At 36.3% G+C, this 18,388-nt stretch overlaps 1 protein-coding gene and 1 pseudogene across 1 annotated transcript in view; both read left to right on the top strand.

Moving 5' to 3' along the window:
• ZCWPW2 (zinc finger CW-type and PWWP domain containing 2) overlaps positions 1-18,388 on the top strand; it is a 115,045-nt gene that overhangs the window by 9,843 nt on the left and 86,814 nt on the right. The window lies entirely within an intron of this gene.
• Positions 6,704-7,423, top strand: LOC109392280 (protein FAM60A pseudogene; annotated as a pseudogene).

Raw genomic sequence — 18,388 nt, 5'->3', positions numbered from 1 at the left:
TTGTACAAACTGGGAAAGACCTTTAGATTGTTTCTTTCCAGGGTAAGAATTCCAACTTTCTCCTATTCTTGGTGTGCCATGTCTACTTTGCAAATTTAGACGTGGTATGTTAAAAAAGTGTACTTTCAGTTTTTGATTATGCAATTTAAAATTACTTCCATTTTCACATTCTCATTTTAAAACTTTTCAATGATAGGTTCCTTTTCATAAAATTTGTATAGTGATCTTGAAACAATTATGTAGTTTCTAGAATCCAGAGTAAGAAACTTATCAGTCTTTTATTTATTAGAATTATGACATTTCTAAAATGAAGAAAATAAATGACAATGTTGAAACCACTTTGAATAACAAGTTGAAGTTCTCTCATTAGATAGATTAGCTTGAGATTCTATTTTTGTGTCTTGTGATTTAAAGGTTGATCACTGTCAACCTAATTAAAGATTGTTCTTCCACAACATTAGTATAACAAAACTTTATCTTCAAATCAACCATTTGACTTCCATGCCAATATAGCTTAGATAAAGGTCAATTGAGAATGGGCACATGTATGAAGAAATAACTAATCCAGTCTGAAATGAATACTCTCCTTTTTCAACCTACAGATATAATTCTAATCCATTTTATAATACTGTTTCATTTGGCAGTCTGAAAGCTTAATTTTAATTATCTGTGTTGGATTATTTTATTCTTACAAGTCTCAACATATGAATAAACTGGGATACTCACAACCTTCTTATATAGGCTTAAAACATATAGATGGATTACTAAGTTTTGATGTTAACATTTAGAACAATTATCAGATTTCTAATTATTAATATTTCCCTTGAAAAATTTTAAAGCAGAAGAATATAATTGCCATGAAATATACCAGCCTTTAAATATGCCAGTAAGACATTTCTTTCCCTTCCACTTTGACTGCTGATTTTGGATGAAATCCATCAGTTATCTTCATTATTAAAACAACAACAACAAAGAAAGGAAATATTGATAGTAAGCATCTTGGAGCATTTAAGCTAGAAGCTATCCAGCAATACCTACATAAACTAGTCTCTGAATGATAAAGACAAATTACACTTTTTCACCGATAATAGGTTCTTAATAAATTTCTGTTGAATCATTATAGTTTAAGGTTGACATATAAGCACTGTTAATTAGGTAAATGAATGAACAATCAATGCTGATTTATATCAGATGATTAAGGATAAATGCATTTTAAAGTATAGAAGCAAACTATTTGTTAAGTTGAGCACTTGAGAAAAATCATAAAGGAAAGAAAATAATTAATGCTCTCGTTTTGCATTGGTTTCTGCATATTTTAATTTTCTTATCTAACTACAAATATAACTCACTTAAAAGCAGTTTAGGAAGGCAATCAAACATTTATTATATTGGGTCGTCAGAAAACTCATGACATATTTTGTCTATGTTTTTCAAAGATCATTTATATAAAGAGCAAAAATCAATCAATGATATCTTGCCCATTTTGTTCGATAACCTTTTGCCATCTTTCAGTGAGCTTCATAATTCCTCGTTCATAGAAGGACCTGTTTTTATTTGCGAAAAACTCAACAAGGTGCTGACTTACAGTCTCATCTGAATTGAACGTTATACCACACAAGGAGTTTTGAAGAGAGCGAAACAGGTGGAAGTCTGACAGCGCAAGGTCAGGTGAGTATGGTAGGTGTGGCAACACAGCCCATCCAAGCTCCAATAATTTTTGACGGGTGATCAAACTTGTGTGTGGTCTCGCGTTGTCGCGATGGAACACAACTCCTTTACAATTAACAAGTTCTGGATGTTTCTGGATGATGGATTCATTCAAACTGTCCAATTGCCGACAGTACACATTTGAATTGATTGTTTGGTTCCTTGGTAGGAGCTTGAAAAACACAATGCCTTTTAAATCCCACCACACCAAGAGCATAACTTTCCTCTGGTGAATGTCTGCTTTCAATGTCATTTGAGGCGAATCATCACTTTGGGACTAAGACCATTTGCACACTACATTGTTGTAAACAATCCACTTCTCATCACCAGTTATCAGTCGCTAAAAAAGGATCGTTTCCCTCATGTTTAATGAGCATATTGCAGATGTTTATACGCACCGTCAAACAAACTTCTTTGAGTTCATGCGGAACCCAAATATCAAGCTTGCTTACGTATCCCAGCTTCTTCAGGTCGTCGTGAACACTTGAATGATGAAGGTTCAATGTTTCTGCAATGTCTTGTGTTGTGTAACGCGGGTTTGACTCGATCAATGCCTTTATTTTGTCGTTGTCATTCTCGGTGGGCCTCCCTGACCGAGGAGTGTCATTGAGATCAAAACCACCAGCATGGAATTTTGTGAACCATTGTTGGCACTGACATTCTTGTAGAGGATTGTCACCGTAAACTTTATGTAACTTTTCACAAGCTTGACGTGAGTTCTTTCCTTTATGGAAGTAAAACAGTAAAATGTGAAAATGCGCAGTTTGGTCTTTCATCTTTAACTTGTTGTAAAACCTCCAAAACTCAACCAAATCACTCAGTTGTTTTTTTTTTTAGAATGAAACTGAAACTGTCAGCTGTCAAATGACGTAGCAATACCATAGATGTGAATGACTCAAGTACTTCCAAAAATGAACTAGTGCCATCTGTTGCAAACATACATCATGACTTTTCCAACAACCCAATAAGTGTGAACAGCTTTAGATAAGCTTTTAGTTTAGGTATTGACATAAGAAGTGATGGAGATTTTCTTGTAATGTGTAGAAGGAAAGTTTTATCTTTTAGAATGAGGAAGATGGTCTGAAATTTATAAAGGTTTTGAATAATCACTGTAAGGATGCACAAGGAAGGAGGAAGAATACATAAAAAGGATAGCCTTAAAGATGTGTTATGGACTCATCTGAGTTTGGAATCTGTGAATTTGTTGTTGTACCAATAGGCATGACTTCATAATACCCTGCAAGAATCAGCAGCCCAGATGCAAGAATCAGCAGCCCAGATGCAAGAATCAGGGACCAGTCCTGTATTTGTTAGGAATGGTTTTTGCCTCAAGTAATTGGAAAGACAACAAATAGTGGTTGAAACAAGTAGCGGTTAATTTTCTCCCATATCCAGAGGAGCAGAGATATAGTATGAGGGTAAGATTCCTAAAGTAAATAACAAACAATGCTTATATTATTATGAGTCCTTTCCTGAATATCAACAATTAGAAATGGTTTATCGAAATCTTGTTTTGTACAATAAATACTTTTTATATTAAAATTGATTATTGAAATAAAGTTTACAAGGAAAATATTTGTCCCATTTCCAAAACATTTTCTGTTTTATGCTGAATGGTATTAACAGACAACACTTAAATGTCATTAAGGAACCCAGCACATAAAAAGAAATGACTGTACACTGTAAGTGGATGAATTTTATGGTATGTGAATTATATCTCAATAAAGCTGTAAAAGGAAAGGAAATGAAGAGAAAAATGGAAACTCTCCCCTACTGCCCCCAAATGTAGCAAAATTTAAAGAATAGAAAATTTTGACCATTTAGTGCAAGTTAATATATCTTAGAAAGTGGCTTTCGGTTTCAGGGGGTGGGGGTGGAAGGAAAGTTGAGTTGTAATGGATTAAGGCCTAATCTGCCAAAATTATTAAGTAAGTCAAGTTTATTTTTATACCAGACTCCCTCTCCTTAACCACCCATATAATTTATGTTATGACCCCACAGTGCTTTCCAAGTTGTTCTTTTTGCATTTCTCTCCTCACCATTGTCAGGGAAAACAAACAAACCCAAAACTACTCAAAGAGTTACCTAAGCTTGTTTTCTCCATTTCCTTACTTCATGATTCTACTTCCGTATGCTCCAATCAGGATTTCATCCCCACCACTAACCTAAAATTGCTCTCAGATCATCAGTGACTTCCATGTTTAGATCCAAGGGCAACTTCTGGCTCCTCGTTATGGAAATTGATTTATGAACAACATCTAACACAATCAACCACTCTGTCTTTCTGGAAACATAAATGTCACCAACTATGATCCAGTTAGGCTGAAAATTTAGTAGTCAGCCTTGATCCTTACTTTCCCCTTATCTGTTCTATGCAATACATCAGTAAATTCTACCGAGTCTTCCTCTAAAACATATATGGAATCAGCCCAGTTTTCTTCAGAGCCCTATGTCTACCCAAGACCAAAACATCATCTCTTTCCTCAAATCTATTCTTTACACTGTAACATAATGTATCTTTTAAAATATATGCTATGTTGAACAATACATTAAAAAATACAAAATTATAGACGAACAGCTCACAAATTATCTCAAAATATACACATTTGTATAACCACATTCAGGGTATGGATGAATCGCTTCCTCTCACTCATGACCTGTCACAGTTCTCAGGACTTAGAACACCATTGCCAGCCCCACAGAAGCTACCTCATGGCCCCTCTCAGTCACTGTATGCCTTTGACCCAAAGCTATCCTAACTCAACATGATGAATTAGTTTCTTATAAAACTTTATATAAATGGAATTGTAATGTGTATTTTTTTATATCTGGTTTCGTCAGTGTTATTCTGAGAGTCAAGTTGTATGTAGCAGGAGTTGGTTCATTTTTATTACTATATAGTATTTCACTCCATGACTATACCACATTTAATTTGTTATACAGAAAAATTTATAGATATTTGAGTTGTTTACAGTTTTGGCCATGAGTGTTCTTATACATATTTATTAAGATATATATGTATATGTATGGATATAGATTTTAAATTGGATACTTATGTCATATATATACCTAGAAGTGACCATGTTCAAATTTAGTAGATAATGAAAAGTAAATTTGCCAATGGTCATACCAGTTGGCAGCCTAACCAGCTGTGTGTGAGAATTCCAGTTTGTTTATATCCTCACCATCAGTTGGCATTATCATTCTTTTTAACATTGGCTCTGCTGGTAGGTGTATAGTGGTATCTCATTGCAGCTTTCATTTGGGCATTTCCTTTACAGGAAGGATTTAAGTTTGAGGAGCTTTTCATGTTTATTGGTCGTTTGGATTGCTTCTTTTGTAAGTACCTGATCAAGTCTCTTGGTAATTTTTTTTAATTGAATTCTATGGTTTTGTGGGGTTTTTTTCTTCTAATCAGTAGTAGATCTAGACAAGAAATCTTCCCTGCACTTTATTAGTTGCCACACTGGCCTCATTTTTGTCTTTCACATAGGCCAAAATTTTCCTTTTTTAAAGGTGGTTAGGGGCTGTGTTTTCAATTTTTAAGTCTGAGCTCAAATGTCTTCTTTCCATATAAACTTTCCTTGACCATATCCTCACCTTGCCCAACATACACATCTTCCTGTCATATCATCCTGTGTATTATCTTACAAGTCAGTAATAAAAAGCACATAACCCAATTTAAAAATTGGCAAAGGACTTTTCTGCTTTGAGAAATAGACATTTCTCCAAAGAAAATATATGAATGGCAAAAAAACACATGGAAAGTTATTCAGCATCATTAGCATAATATCCCAATCTCCAGTGGTTTCAATCATAGCCCGTAAAAAGAGATAAACCTTAAACCAGTCTAATTATTTTCACCACAGATCTCCTCTTTCAGACCAGGATAAACATTATCTCTAACAACTAGTTATCTTTGAAGGCTGGATTAAAATAAATTTTTAGCCTGTAACTCCCAAAGAGAGTACATCCATTTAGTGAAATCATATAATGCTGCTTAAATCTGGTTTATCTAATCTTGAGTCCTGCATTCCCACCTAGAAATAGTTTTCTTTATGCCTTTAAGTAATTCTCAGAGAAACGTAACTTGTGAAAGGTTGGTACCCAGCCCCCTGGATGGTTATGGTGAAGATTAATTTGTCACTTTATTTTAGGGTAATGATTTAATCTGAGGTAGAGTCGAATATTTTACCATTGGTCCAAGTTCCCAGCTGGTAGTCCCTTAGATATAGCTCAAATCTCAGGCTTTCTTGTTCCCATCCCAATAGGGCAGCTCAGTGTCACATTAAAAAACACAAATTCTATTTTTAAAGGCATTGGATATTAATTTGAGTCATGAAGTCTTTTGAAGAGGTGGCAGAGGAGGAAGTCCTTCATTAAGTATACTTCTAAAAATTCTCTTTACCTGTCTATCCTTCTCAAAGTTTCAAACCATGCAGGAATTGTTTGCCTCTTTTCCTCAAAACTCATTTGAAAAATTGACCTGTCACTTCCATACTTCATTCCTTCTTTCTCCTATACTCTCCTAAATCTAGTCGTATAATATCCTCATGTGTTTTCTTCTATAAAGAACATTCTTAGTTTCTCCTCATCTGCGTTTTTACCTGTCGGCCAACTAAGTCCCCAGGAACAAAGGAAACCTCTTAGAAATATGAACTGAGGAGAGAAAGATGAAGCTGCATTTTCACCTTTATATCCTACCCTATACGCGTATGTCCTACCAATTGTATAAATGCGTTTAGATGCTACGCATTCTTCATCTTGTAAGGCCCATTTACCTCATCCACAGCCATGGGTGCTGCCCCTTCCTAGACTTTTGAAGCTTTGCTGTGTGCTGTTTTCTTGTTAAAAACAAAACCAAAAAATTCTTATGGAGAACTGCAAGAGACAATCTTCCGAGATAAGGTAGTTGAGGAGGGAGGACTGGATGTGGGTGGGGTAGGGGGATGGCCTGGTGTCTACTCTACATCTCAGAAATGTTACCGAGTGTGGAATGGCTGCTTTTAGAAGACTATTTCTGGAAGAAAAGATGTTTAGTTTTACAAGCCAAAGATGGACTGAAGTATAGAGGGTTGCTGTATTGGCAGAGCCAGGTTCTCTAATTCTCTGTTCACTGACAGTGAATGATGAAAGGACTTTGAAGGCTGAGACTCCTTCAGAAGACATTTGCAGTGGCCGGGTACTACCTGTGAAAAGATCGAAAAAGCTGCTGGCAGGATAACAAACAGAAACCTGGACTCGTGGTAGATACAAGGGCAAGACCCAGTTTAAACTATACTGAAATCAAAGAAAGTGAAAACTTGATCTGGAAACAGGATAAAGAAGCAACCAGATCAGTAAATGGCAGGAAGAATTCCAGTCTCACGATTCTGTTGCCGATGGTACCACCTCAAGTATTCCTCCAGCCCAATCTCCTTGTTGCAGTTACCAGCCAGTTGATGGCTCTGATCCGGAGATGGCCTCTGGTTCTAAACAACACCTGTCTTTTTCTATTTAATCTCTTGTGTTGGGAAAGGCAGAAAATATGTTGTGGATTTCTCCAAAAGGCATTTTTGGGGAGGTCCTCCTTGACACCCATCTGTTTAAGCCTCACTGCAGCAATAAGGAAGCAGCGTCTGAGAGGCGGAAGGAGCAGAGGCCAGAGCATTTACCCATTTTCACCAAGGAGTCGGAGACTGAGGTTCATGTAGAAGGGGAACAAAAAGCTATTTAAATTTTGGAAACATAAAAGTGGCTGTATTATTTTTCTAGGGCTGCCACAACAAAGTACTACAGATGAGGTGGCTTAAACAACAAATTTATTTTCTTACAGTTCTGGAGGCTAGAAGTGAAATCATGTTGTCCTCAGGGTTAGTTCCGTCTGAGATCCTTGAGGTAAGGATCTGTTCCAGGCCTCTCTCCTTTTCCTCTTCTCTCTGTGTCTTTACATCATGTTTCCTATATAGGCTTCTTTGTCCAAATGTCCTCTTCTGATAAGGACACCAGTCAGATTGGATTAGGACCCACCCTAATGACTTCATTTTAATTTAATTACCTCTTTAAAGACCCTGTCTCCACATACAGTTAAGTTCTGAGGTGCTGAGGTTTAGGACTTCAACATACTCTCTTTTTTTTTTTTGGTTGGGGAGGGATACAGTTCAGCCAATCACAATGTTTTGGACGTTTGCTATTCTGCTAACAGAATGGTTTTGAATTTGTGCTTCTTTCCTCCATTTCCACAAACTCTGGAGCCAGTACTGCGTCTAGCTTACTAAAACAGAGAAAGGTGCCCATACTGTTTAAGATACGAGTATTTTATAGGAAAGCCAAATGCTACTATGAAGTGTTCTTAAGTCTTTAATAAAATCTCCTTTTAATGAAATAAATTAGGGGAATTTCAGGGGACAGAAATAAGATTAATTGCATGATAAACCATACATAGTTTTATCCTTCTATATTTGAGAGGTAGTGGTTGAGGCATTTTTCAAAGATGACTAGCTATACTTGTTTTCCCTAATAATAATAAATTTGTAATAACTCAATCACATAGTCTGATCACTGGACGTATTTGTTAACAATTTTGAATTAAGGTTTTGCCAAGGGTCTAATCACTTGGACCTTTACTACTGAAATATTAAATCAGGACACACTAAGCTGTCTAGTGTAAATACCTTGGAGGAGAAAGTAATTCATAAATATACAAAGAGGTAACTTGATTGTCTGACAGTATTGCATACTGTGTTACCTCCTCCTATGTAAATATTTGATAAGGTGTTTAATTTGTATGAGACTTCTAAAGCGGAACCAAAGCTCCTCTTTGGGAAAGCTCACATCTTTAAGAGAAGGGATCCTGTATGAATAGCACCAAAGCGTTACCTTTGGTAACTATTGGTTACCTGTGGTAGCTACTGGTAAGAGTAGCTATTGGATTGTTGGAAAAATCATGATTTTTTTTGCAACAAAAAGCATAGAAAAAATACATCATGACTTTTCCGACAACCCAATAATATACTCTCTTAAAATGTTACACTATCTGAAAAATACAGTAAGATGTGCAAGTCTTCAAGATGGCACAAAACGAAGGTTAATGCTTCTTGGGGTACATTCCTTAGAGGATTTACCATGTCTGTAAATAGTTGACTGTTGTTTGTATTATATGACTGATGATTTCACTGAAAACCTGCACAATCAATTCTAGCTCTGGATTCAGTTGACCTTTGTGAAGTAGTTACTTGTGTAGAGTGGGAATTTAGTTTGTTTTAACCTATTAGGGTTTATTTTTCATTTCACATTAAAGAAAATTCTTCTAGAAGAGAAATGTGTTATTAATGCTGAGCGGGTTGGTTTTGAGGTAACTTCTTTTAGTCAGGCTTTTGAAACATTGAGATGTTAGGTGATTAGTGAATCCTGAATGTGGAGCCCCTTAATTCTAAAATCTTTATTAAAAGCCTTTCTCATCAGAGCACAAACCATAGTGCTCTCATTGCCACTTTTCTAAAATTCAGGAAAAAAAATCACCAGTAGAGACTTTTTATAATGAGGAAAGAACGTTTTACCTAGCTTATAATAATGTGACTCGTACTTGTTTTTAAAACTGGATTTAAAAAAAATGGATAGTATAAATAACAATAAGCACTAAATAATTTTTATGGGGATCCTATAATTTTATAGTTATTAGCCTAAAATTAAAATTCTATACTTCTCCGTTTTGGAAACCTACATACTACATGCCACCACATTCACAAACTACTATGTAGTGAGTTGGGTAGGCTCTCCCATAGCCTTTATGTAAGAGTTTTAGCCATTATCAGCTCGCTCCTGAGTCTGATTTGCATGTATTTTGTACATTTTGTCTAGTATTGGTGGTAGAATATACTATAACATGGATTATCTTTACATCTGTGTTTATTTTTCACTAGACCTACCTCACTTTGATCATGGGATATGTTATACATAGTTATACACTTTGTATTACTATATTTGAAATCACAAATTTCATAAAATCATAAAATTTTGTACATTTTATGTTAGATATTGATAATTAGACTTTTACTAGTATATTAAGTAGATTTAGTCTTATTAAAAAAATAAAATAAAATAAAAACAGAAAAACGACCTTATGGCTTCCCTGCTTTCCTGAAGCTCTTCCGCTAAGTACATTCACTTCCTACTTTATGTATTCTAAATATTAATCCATATGTCTGTATACTGAAGATATTTCATCTTTGTCTCTTCCTTGCTTTTCATCTTACTTTATGGTGTTTTTTAAGATTTATTTACACAGAAGATTTAATCTCAACATGATCAAGTTTATCAATCTTTCTCTTAACGACTTTTGTGTTTTACATCCAAATACACTTCTACTTCAGTGTTATGTATATTATTTTACACTTTTTTACATTAGTGTTTAGTCAGTCTGAAGTTTATTTTTATAAATGGTGCTAGATTGAGACTGAACTTTATTTTTTGTTGTAAAAATCATGAATGCATGTTGGATTTCTCATATGATTTGAGGGCAGCAAACCTTAAGATTATATGGTTTTCCTTCTTAAATCTGTAATGGACATGCCATGTAGATTACATGCCATGCAAACAATGCAGGTGGCCCAGCAGCACACATACCAGCCCTGCTGGAGCAGCACTTGTTAGAGAAAGCTCCCAGGGACAGGATCAGTAGTAGCTCAGTGTGCGCGTCTCCATTGCCTCATTCCACTCTGAATCAGAGCACAGCGATCTAATAAGGCCTATGACAAACTTCAGTAGAGGGACCTTGACCCTGAGCTATGGAGCTTCTAATGAATAATTAGAAAACATCAGATCCCCCCTTGGCATGATCAGGGATCTGAATACAATAGTAATATGATGTGGCAGAACTTTGATTCCAGTACAATTCTGAGAGCATGACATTCAAGGTTGATGGGCAGTCACAGCCCAACTGGAATCTAAGCCTCGCGGTTAGAGCTAGCTTTAAGATGCTGCAAGTTAGTGATAGGATTGCAACTCTAGTAGGCCACATTAGTATACATGATTGGGTTAGCACCAAACCCTTTGCTGGCGTGATGGGGGATGGAAGTGGCACTGAGATCCAAATGCTGTGGTTGACCAGAATTGATGGCCCTGGTCAGTTTCCAGGAAGCTTTGCAGGATGCCGCATTTTGGAGAGGCCATCTTTCAGGGGACCAGTCTTGGACGAATTAATTCTTACCTCTCATTGCCTATTTGGCTATGGTTAATTTTTCCTCTACTCTAACAGATCTGATTTACTTTACAGACGTGATCTGCTTTAGCTGGGCTTTTTAAAATCTACTTTGCTAAGTGAGATTAACATAATCTTTTCTTGTGCTCTCCTTTTCTGGCTTTTAAAATTCCCTTTGAGTTAAATATACACAAGAATATGCTTAGTAACTTAAATTTTTCCAAGGTTATATACTTATATTTCTAATGTGATTTATTTCTGAATTTTCTCTTTTCTCTTTTTAAAGAACCAACTTTTAGTTTTACTGATTGTTACGTACCAAATATTTGTGTACACCCCTAAATTAATATGATGAAGGCTTAACCCCAGGGTGGCTATATTTGGAGATGGGGCCCCTAAGGAAGTAATAAAGTTTAAATAAGGTCATAAAAGTGGGGTGGGTCCTGATCGATAGGATTAGTGCCCTTATAAAAAAAGACACCAGAAAGCTCTCCTGTGCACTCCATCCCCTCTTTTTCTTGGAGCAATTACTGAGCTAAGGCTATATGAGACAGAACATAGTGAGAGAGCTCTCATCAAAAACCTGTTGGGCTAGAACCTTAATCTTGGACTTCTAGTCTCCAAAACTGTGAGAAAATGAATTTGTTTCTGGTTGTTTAAGCCACCCAGCCTATGTTTTCTTTTTTGCTTTTTTTTCCCCTAGTGAGCCCAAGCTGAATAATACATTGATCAACTCTGTTGGTTCTTTGCTTCTTTCCTAGTTTATTCATTTCTTTTATACACAATTTTTAAAGTTTGGGGCACATTCTATGAAAAAATGTTTAGCTCAATCTCAGAGTTCATTATTTTTGTTTTTGACTATTTTAAAGTTTTGAATTTCATGGTCAAATTTTAAATTTCCATAGTATTCTGTTGATTCTTTTTAAAAAATGAATATATATATGTATATATATATATATATATACAATATATATATATATATATATATAAAATCTTTCTGAGGTTAGTAGATATTCTAAAATGTTGTCTGTTTTAAGCCTATGTATAGGTAATGAGGTCTTCCCTTTGTTGGGTTTGTTTTCTCTCTTTCATTATTGTGATGGAGTGCTAACTGTGTGTTTTGAGATTGTTTATAAATCCTCTGTTTGGTTTAGCTTTTCTCCATGCGTGGAAGGAGGAGTAGTGAGGCATTGCACCTGGATGGGGCGAGCCAGCGTCTCCTTCTGGGCAGTGAGAACGCTCCGTTCTTTCTGGTGCTGCTGGCCTTCTGCAGCTCATGCTTTTACCCCTTTGCCCCAGTGTCAGCTCTCGCTGCTTTACCTGATGACGGACGTCTCTATTGTGTACTTCTGGCCCAAAGAGGGATTCCTACATGCTATAGTATTGTAATCAGTCACTCTTTTAGTTATCCCAGATCCCTCCTATATTTAGTATCTGACATGTGTAGGCTTGGTGCACTCTTGGACCAACTCCTGTCTTTGTAAGCATTTTCTTCCATGTATGTTTTGGGCTGTGGCTCCCTCCTCTTTGTTCTCATTTATCTACTTTCATGGAAGGATTCCTCATAGTATCTGAGACTAAGGGTATTGCTTTTGTTGTTGTTATTCAGTTCTTTTTTAAGCTGAGCCATCCTGCCACCTGTTGGCAGCTCAGCGGCAGCTCAGCTCGGGCTGGGAATTGAACCAGCAACCCTGTTGCTCAGAGCTCGCACTCTTGAGTGAGCTCTTAACCAACTGAGCCACTCTGCCAGCCCTGCTTTTTTTTTTAATTATTATATCTTTTAGAAGATATGGAGACATAGTCCTCCATAATTTCCTGGTACTTAGAGTGGGATGAGAAGGCTCTGGCATGTGTTCAGTCTTCCATCTTGAACCAGTCTCTAAGAAAACTACATTTAAAAACTGTTTTATTTTGATATAATTTCTGACTCTGAAATCGGAGGAAGAATTCCAAGTTACACTACACCCATATTTCCCAAATGTTAACATTTTATTACACTTACTTTACTTCTTTGTACACTATACACATATGCTGAACCATTTAAGAGTAAGTTGTAGTGATGTCACTGAAAATGACAGAATAAGGAACTCCAAAAAAACCCCAACAAATCTGTCTTTCTACTAAAGCAGTACTTAAACTGACAAAAACTGTTAAAATTTACTTTTTTGGAACTCTCGAATCTACTTGACAACACCCTGAAGAATTCTTAATAAAGAAAGTAGCTGCTAAATTTCAGTAAGTTATCTAGATCAGGGGTCGGCAAACTTTTGAGACCGAAGAGCCGCCAGGGGTCAGTCAGCAAACTGCGGCTCATGAGCCACAGGCTCTGAAGTAAAATCGAAAATGAAAATAAAACTATCATAGTTTTATTTATAAAATTTTAAAGGATATTAATATTCACATAATGATGATTATGTAAAAATATATTTATGGCTCTTGAGTAGTGTTTAAATTGTTGTGAGGGACAGGATTGGCTCTTCCAGGGGTCGGCAAACTTTTGAGATGGAACGTACCCAAAGAGCCGCATGTGGCTCATGAGCCACAGTTTGCCGACCCCTGGTCTAGAGTAATATGTGTAATGTTTGTATGTATCCTCTTTATTAGTCAGGGTTCTCCTGAGAAACAGAACTAACAAGATATCTATCTATCTATCTATCTATCTATCTATCTATCTATCTATCTATTATCTATCTAGAGAGAGATATTTTAAGGAATTGGCTCACATAATTGTGGAGGCTTGGTGAGTCCAAAATCTGATGTAGTAAGCCAGCAGGCTGGAGGCTAAGGGAAGAGTTGCATTTCAAGTCTAAAGGCAGTCAGCCGACAAAATTTCTTCTTGCTTGGGGGAAGTCAGTCAGTCTTCTATTAAGGTCTTCAACTAATTAGATGAGGCCCACCCACATTATAAAAAGTAATCTGCTTTACTCAAAGCCCATTAATTAAATGTTAATGTAATTCAAAAAACAGCTTTACAGAAACATCCAGAATAATATTTGACTAATATCTAAGTACTCTGGCCTAGCCAAGTTAACACATAAAATTAACCCTCACACCCACCTACTGTCCTCCATTCCCCTGTTCACAGGCAGCCATGGGGATGGCAGCTCATATTCCTGGTGCAGCTTGCTGGTGCCAGAGGGGTTGACCACACAGAGCAAAGAATACAATCTTTACCAAGATTAAGTTGCAGATATAAGCCCTCTCTCCACTTGATATTTCAGGGTGTATTTCCAAAAACAAGGAATTATTTTTATTATTATGTGACTATAATGTAGTTGTCAAAATCAACAACTTAACTGATTTTAATAACTTAATATCTTAAGAGTAAGATCCACAGATATTAAATTACACACAACTTAAGTAATAGTATTTGATGGAATACTGTTACCATAGGGGTACATTTTAAAGGCCTTTGTTACATACTGCAAAATTTCCCTGCCAAAGTTATCCCCAATTCACACATATCAATTGTGTATGAGAATGTCAAATAATTTTTACTATTTTAAAATTGTAAATGTTATATTGATTTAAACTTATCTAGATTGATATGCAACTTATTTAGATTCATCCCAGTGAAACCCCTATTCCTTTTTGCTCCTATAGACATTATCTCCCTTCTCTGTGTTTTGTTTTTTTCTTTTTCTTGATGGAATCTTCCTAAGAGTAAGAAAAAAAAAATTCCCTCTCTGGGAGTACTGGGAAAACTTTCAAACTTGACTGTCCCAAGTACAAAGGCATTTTTATTCCTGTCACTTTTCACCATTACATTTACTTATTTTTTAAATTGATCTTTACAACCTCTGTATGAAATAATAATATTGCAGATAAAATTAAAATTATAAGAGATTGAATGACTTTCCCAAAGTTATACAACTAGTAATTGGAAGATTCTGATTTCAGAATCTTAGACTTTCTGATTACAGAGCTGAAAACATCATGTTGGGCCTAACGTTAGATGGGGAGGTCAGTGAAACAGCCTATGAACATTTGCCAAAGAAATTTATATCTGCTCTCTTTAATTGTCTTGAAGATTGTGATAAAAGCGTCTTTCATGAGAGATGTTGGAAGATATTGGACTGAAGGTTCCAGATGGGGATTGAAGGTGAACGAGAGTGCTGGACATTAATGACTGACAAGAAATACACCTTTTAGACTAATACGATTGCCTACTTAAGGGAGATTACATATAAACTGAAGACAGAATAAACATTGAAAAGCAGCACATACTGAAAAGCAAATAAAGTTTAGCAGGCCTTCAGAGCTGACAAGACTTAATAACACAGATGTGATGAAAAGGTGGCTGGTGAAATTTGGACTCCGATACATGGCTGAAAGAATATAGAGGAACTGAGAATCCAGCAGGGGAAATGGAGGATTTTTGAGGAAGAGCAGCCAGAATGGATAAATCATGAAACGTTAAAGCAAGACAACATTTTTGAGATCATCTAGCCCTACTCTCCTTACTTTACAGATGAGAACTCTGAGGTTCTCTTATGGTTACACAGCTAGAGGTTGCATAACCGAGATTAGAAACTACATTTTTCACTCCAAGTCCTGATATTTTTCTACTGTCTCTTGAATATTATGAAACTTTAATCCATACATTAACTTATTAATCATGTCAAGTTCTCTTTGACAGTAGGCCAGTTACTGAACTGCAGTCTTATAATCATCGGTTACAAGTCAGACATTATCTAGAAAATAGAAGTGATAAAAATTGAAATTATAATGCGGAAATGCCCCAACTCTGAAGACTGATACAGATACTATTACAGATACTATTACAGATACTTTTTTCAAACCCAGAAGAGTAGCATCATCTGGGATAGCCTGTGGTTAAAACTGGATACACTTCCTATAACCACAATGTTTGAGAGCAAAACAATAATGACAATTTTTTTGTTGTTTGGAAGAACAATCATTTGTATAATTCATATGCAAACAAGAAAAATTTCCATTATAAGTAGCCATTTATCTTCATTCCTCTTCTGTATGTATTTATTCACACTATCTCATTAAATTCTGATATTGTTCACAACTCCTTGGGTATGTTGTCATTTTACCATCTAGGATACATCAGTCACAAAATATATATACATTGTAATAGAAATTGATGCTTCATAAGAATTCATATTGGCTGTACTCCATCTTAAAGACCTTTGTTCTTTTGAACAGTAGAACTATGTAATATTTCAATTCAAGAAGAATTGATCTTGTTTTCTGTTTTTTTCAGACTCTGCTATAACATTCTAAAATTATGTTCATGAAATACAAAAATATTTGGAGAATTCATATAAAATCCATATGGAATTTTCTTGTTTTCTTTCCTTTAGCTCACGAATTTCACTTTAATGCTATAAATGCCTATAATGATTGTACTGTATTAAGTTGTTTAGAACTGTTTAGTGGAATTTTACAGACCTTGGTGGTTTCTTTAATAAATTCAATTTAACTAGTAATGCAGTATAATATATTGTTACAAATAACAAATTGCTCACTAATCCCTTCCCATCTGTTAGAATATTTAGCCAGTTCCAGATGCTCCACAGAAATATAGCAGAAATTGAGCAAAATTAGGGAAGTGATAGGAAAATTCCTGCATGTAAAGCAGTTTCTGCACATTTTGGGATCAACACACAGAGACAGTGTTTCTATTATCAACTCATTCATTGCTTGAAATACAAAAATAGTGTCTCTGCCTTCAGAGAGTTTACACTTTAGTGGTAGGAAGTAGGCCATACACATCACTATAATATGAAGCAGAGTGTTATGAATACCAGAAGTTAACAGTACATGAAGATCCAGCAGGGAGAAATTGCAGCTGATTGGGGGTATCCAGAAAAACTTCTTGAAAGAGATGGTATTTGAGGTAGTCTTGAAAATAGTCAATTTACAGATTATGATAGAGGAAAGAGGATAACATGTGCAAAGATATACAGATAGACCACATTGGCTATATTTGGGAAATATCAAATAATGTAAGTTGATTCAGTTTGAGTGACTAATAGAAGAAAGTAATGCTAACAACCATTTAATGAGCACCTATTGTGTGCTGTGCTTCTTCATATCTTACATGCATCATTTTATTGAACTTTCAGAACACTAGGAGGTAGGTGCTAGTATTTTTCCCACTTTACAGATGGAAAGATATTAAATGATTTGCCCAAGGTCATACACCAGTTAAGTAGATGTTCTTAGATCTTAATCTAGGTCTGACTGGTAATAAAACCCATACTCTTAGCCAGTATGCAATAGAGTTATATTGTGGAGATTTCAAATACAGAAATGGGGACCTCATTTCCCATTATTTTAGCAATGGAAAAAATTATATATATTTTTTAGCAAGAGGATCAGTGATCAAGAGTTTATAGAGTAACCTGTTGTCAATGAGTTGAAAGAATTAATGTGGGGAGAGACAGAAAGTAGACTGGTTAGTAGACTGTTAGCAGCAGTGAAAGTGAAGTAATGAACTGAGCTGGGTTTGTAACAGTACACTGGAAAAGATGGGAACACATGCAGAAACTTTTTAATTTTTTAAGTTTTAGCAAAATAACTATTTAAATGGGTTTAGGAAGTCGGCAGTTTCAAAGTTGACCTTGGGTGAAACCTGAGCCTAGGTAACAGAAACTGGAAAGAAACCCAGTTTAGCCCAACTTCAGTGTGCTGGTGGAACACAGAGGTGAGAGTGTCAAAGTTATGTGGCATTTCGAAGTGAAGGTGAGACCTGAAATGGAGGTAAGGAAGCTATTTGTGTGGAAGAGAGTGTTGAAGCTGTTTGAGTGAAATCCCTAAGGAAGAAAATGTAGAAAGGGAAGTTTGAAGGCAGAGCCTTTGGAAAGTCCTACATTTAGGGACCAGAGGGAGAAAGAAACTAGTCAAGGAATTAGTAGTTGTTAGAGGGTTATGAACAGTTCCGGTTTTGCACTAGGTGACTAGAAAATCTCTGGATTCCTTTAAAAGAAACCTTTGGGCTGGCCGAGTGGCGCAGTGGTTAAGAACTGGCTTGGGACTCCAGAGGGCCCCAATTCAGATCCCACATATGAGGGCCAGTGACACTGCCTTCTACAGCTAAGATGCTGAACAACAGCTCAACCTGGAGCTGGGCTGCCCTGAATCGCTGGCGGTGGCGTAGGCTGCAGCCCCTGTGGCAGTGGGTTGCCATGGGCTACCGTGTGTAGCCAGCAGCCAGCGTGAGCAGCCAGCAGCCAGCATGAGTGGCCGTCCAGAAGCTAGCGACTGATCTGCCTCGCCCGGGAAGAGCGCAATGATGGTGCCAACTTGGGCCAGTGAAGCAACGTCCTCCACAAATAGACTGAAGAACAAAATGACAGCAACTTGACTGTTCCCCTTCCACCAATTCCCCAGCGCTGTTCCCATCCCCCCAATTCCCCAACAAAAAATCTTTAAAAAAAGAAAAGAAAAGAAACCTTTGGTAAAAGCCAGATGGTCAGGCTTTTAAGAGTGAGTAGATGCCTAGGATTTCTGTTAGTGAGTTTACCTTTT

The sequence above is a fragment of the Hipposideros armiger genome, unplaced genomic scaffold (assembly GCF_001890085.2).
Source record: "Hipposideros armiger isolate ML-2016 unplaced genomic scaffold, ASM189008v1 scaffold_322, whole genome shotgun sequence".
Taxonomy (NCBI): Eukaryota; Metazoa; Chordata; class Mammalia; order Chiroptera; family Hipposideridae; genus Hipposideros; species Hipposideros armiger.
Note: the sequence above shows the minus strand (reverse complement) of the source record. Positions and strands in the feature narration are given on the sequence as shown.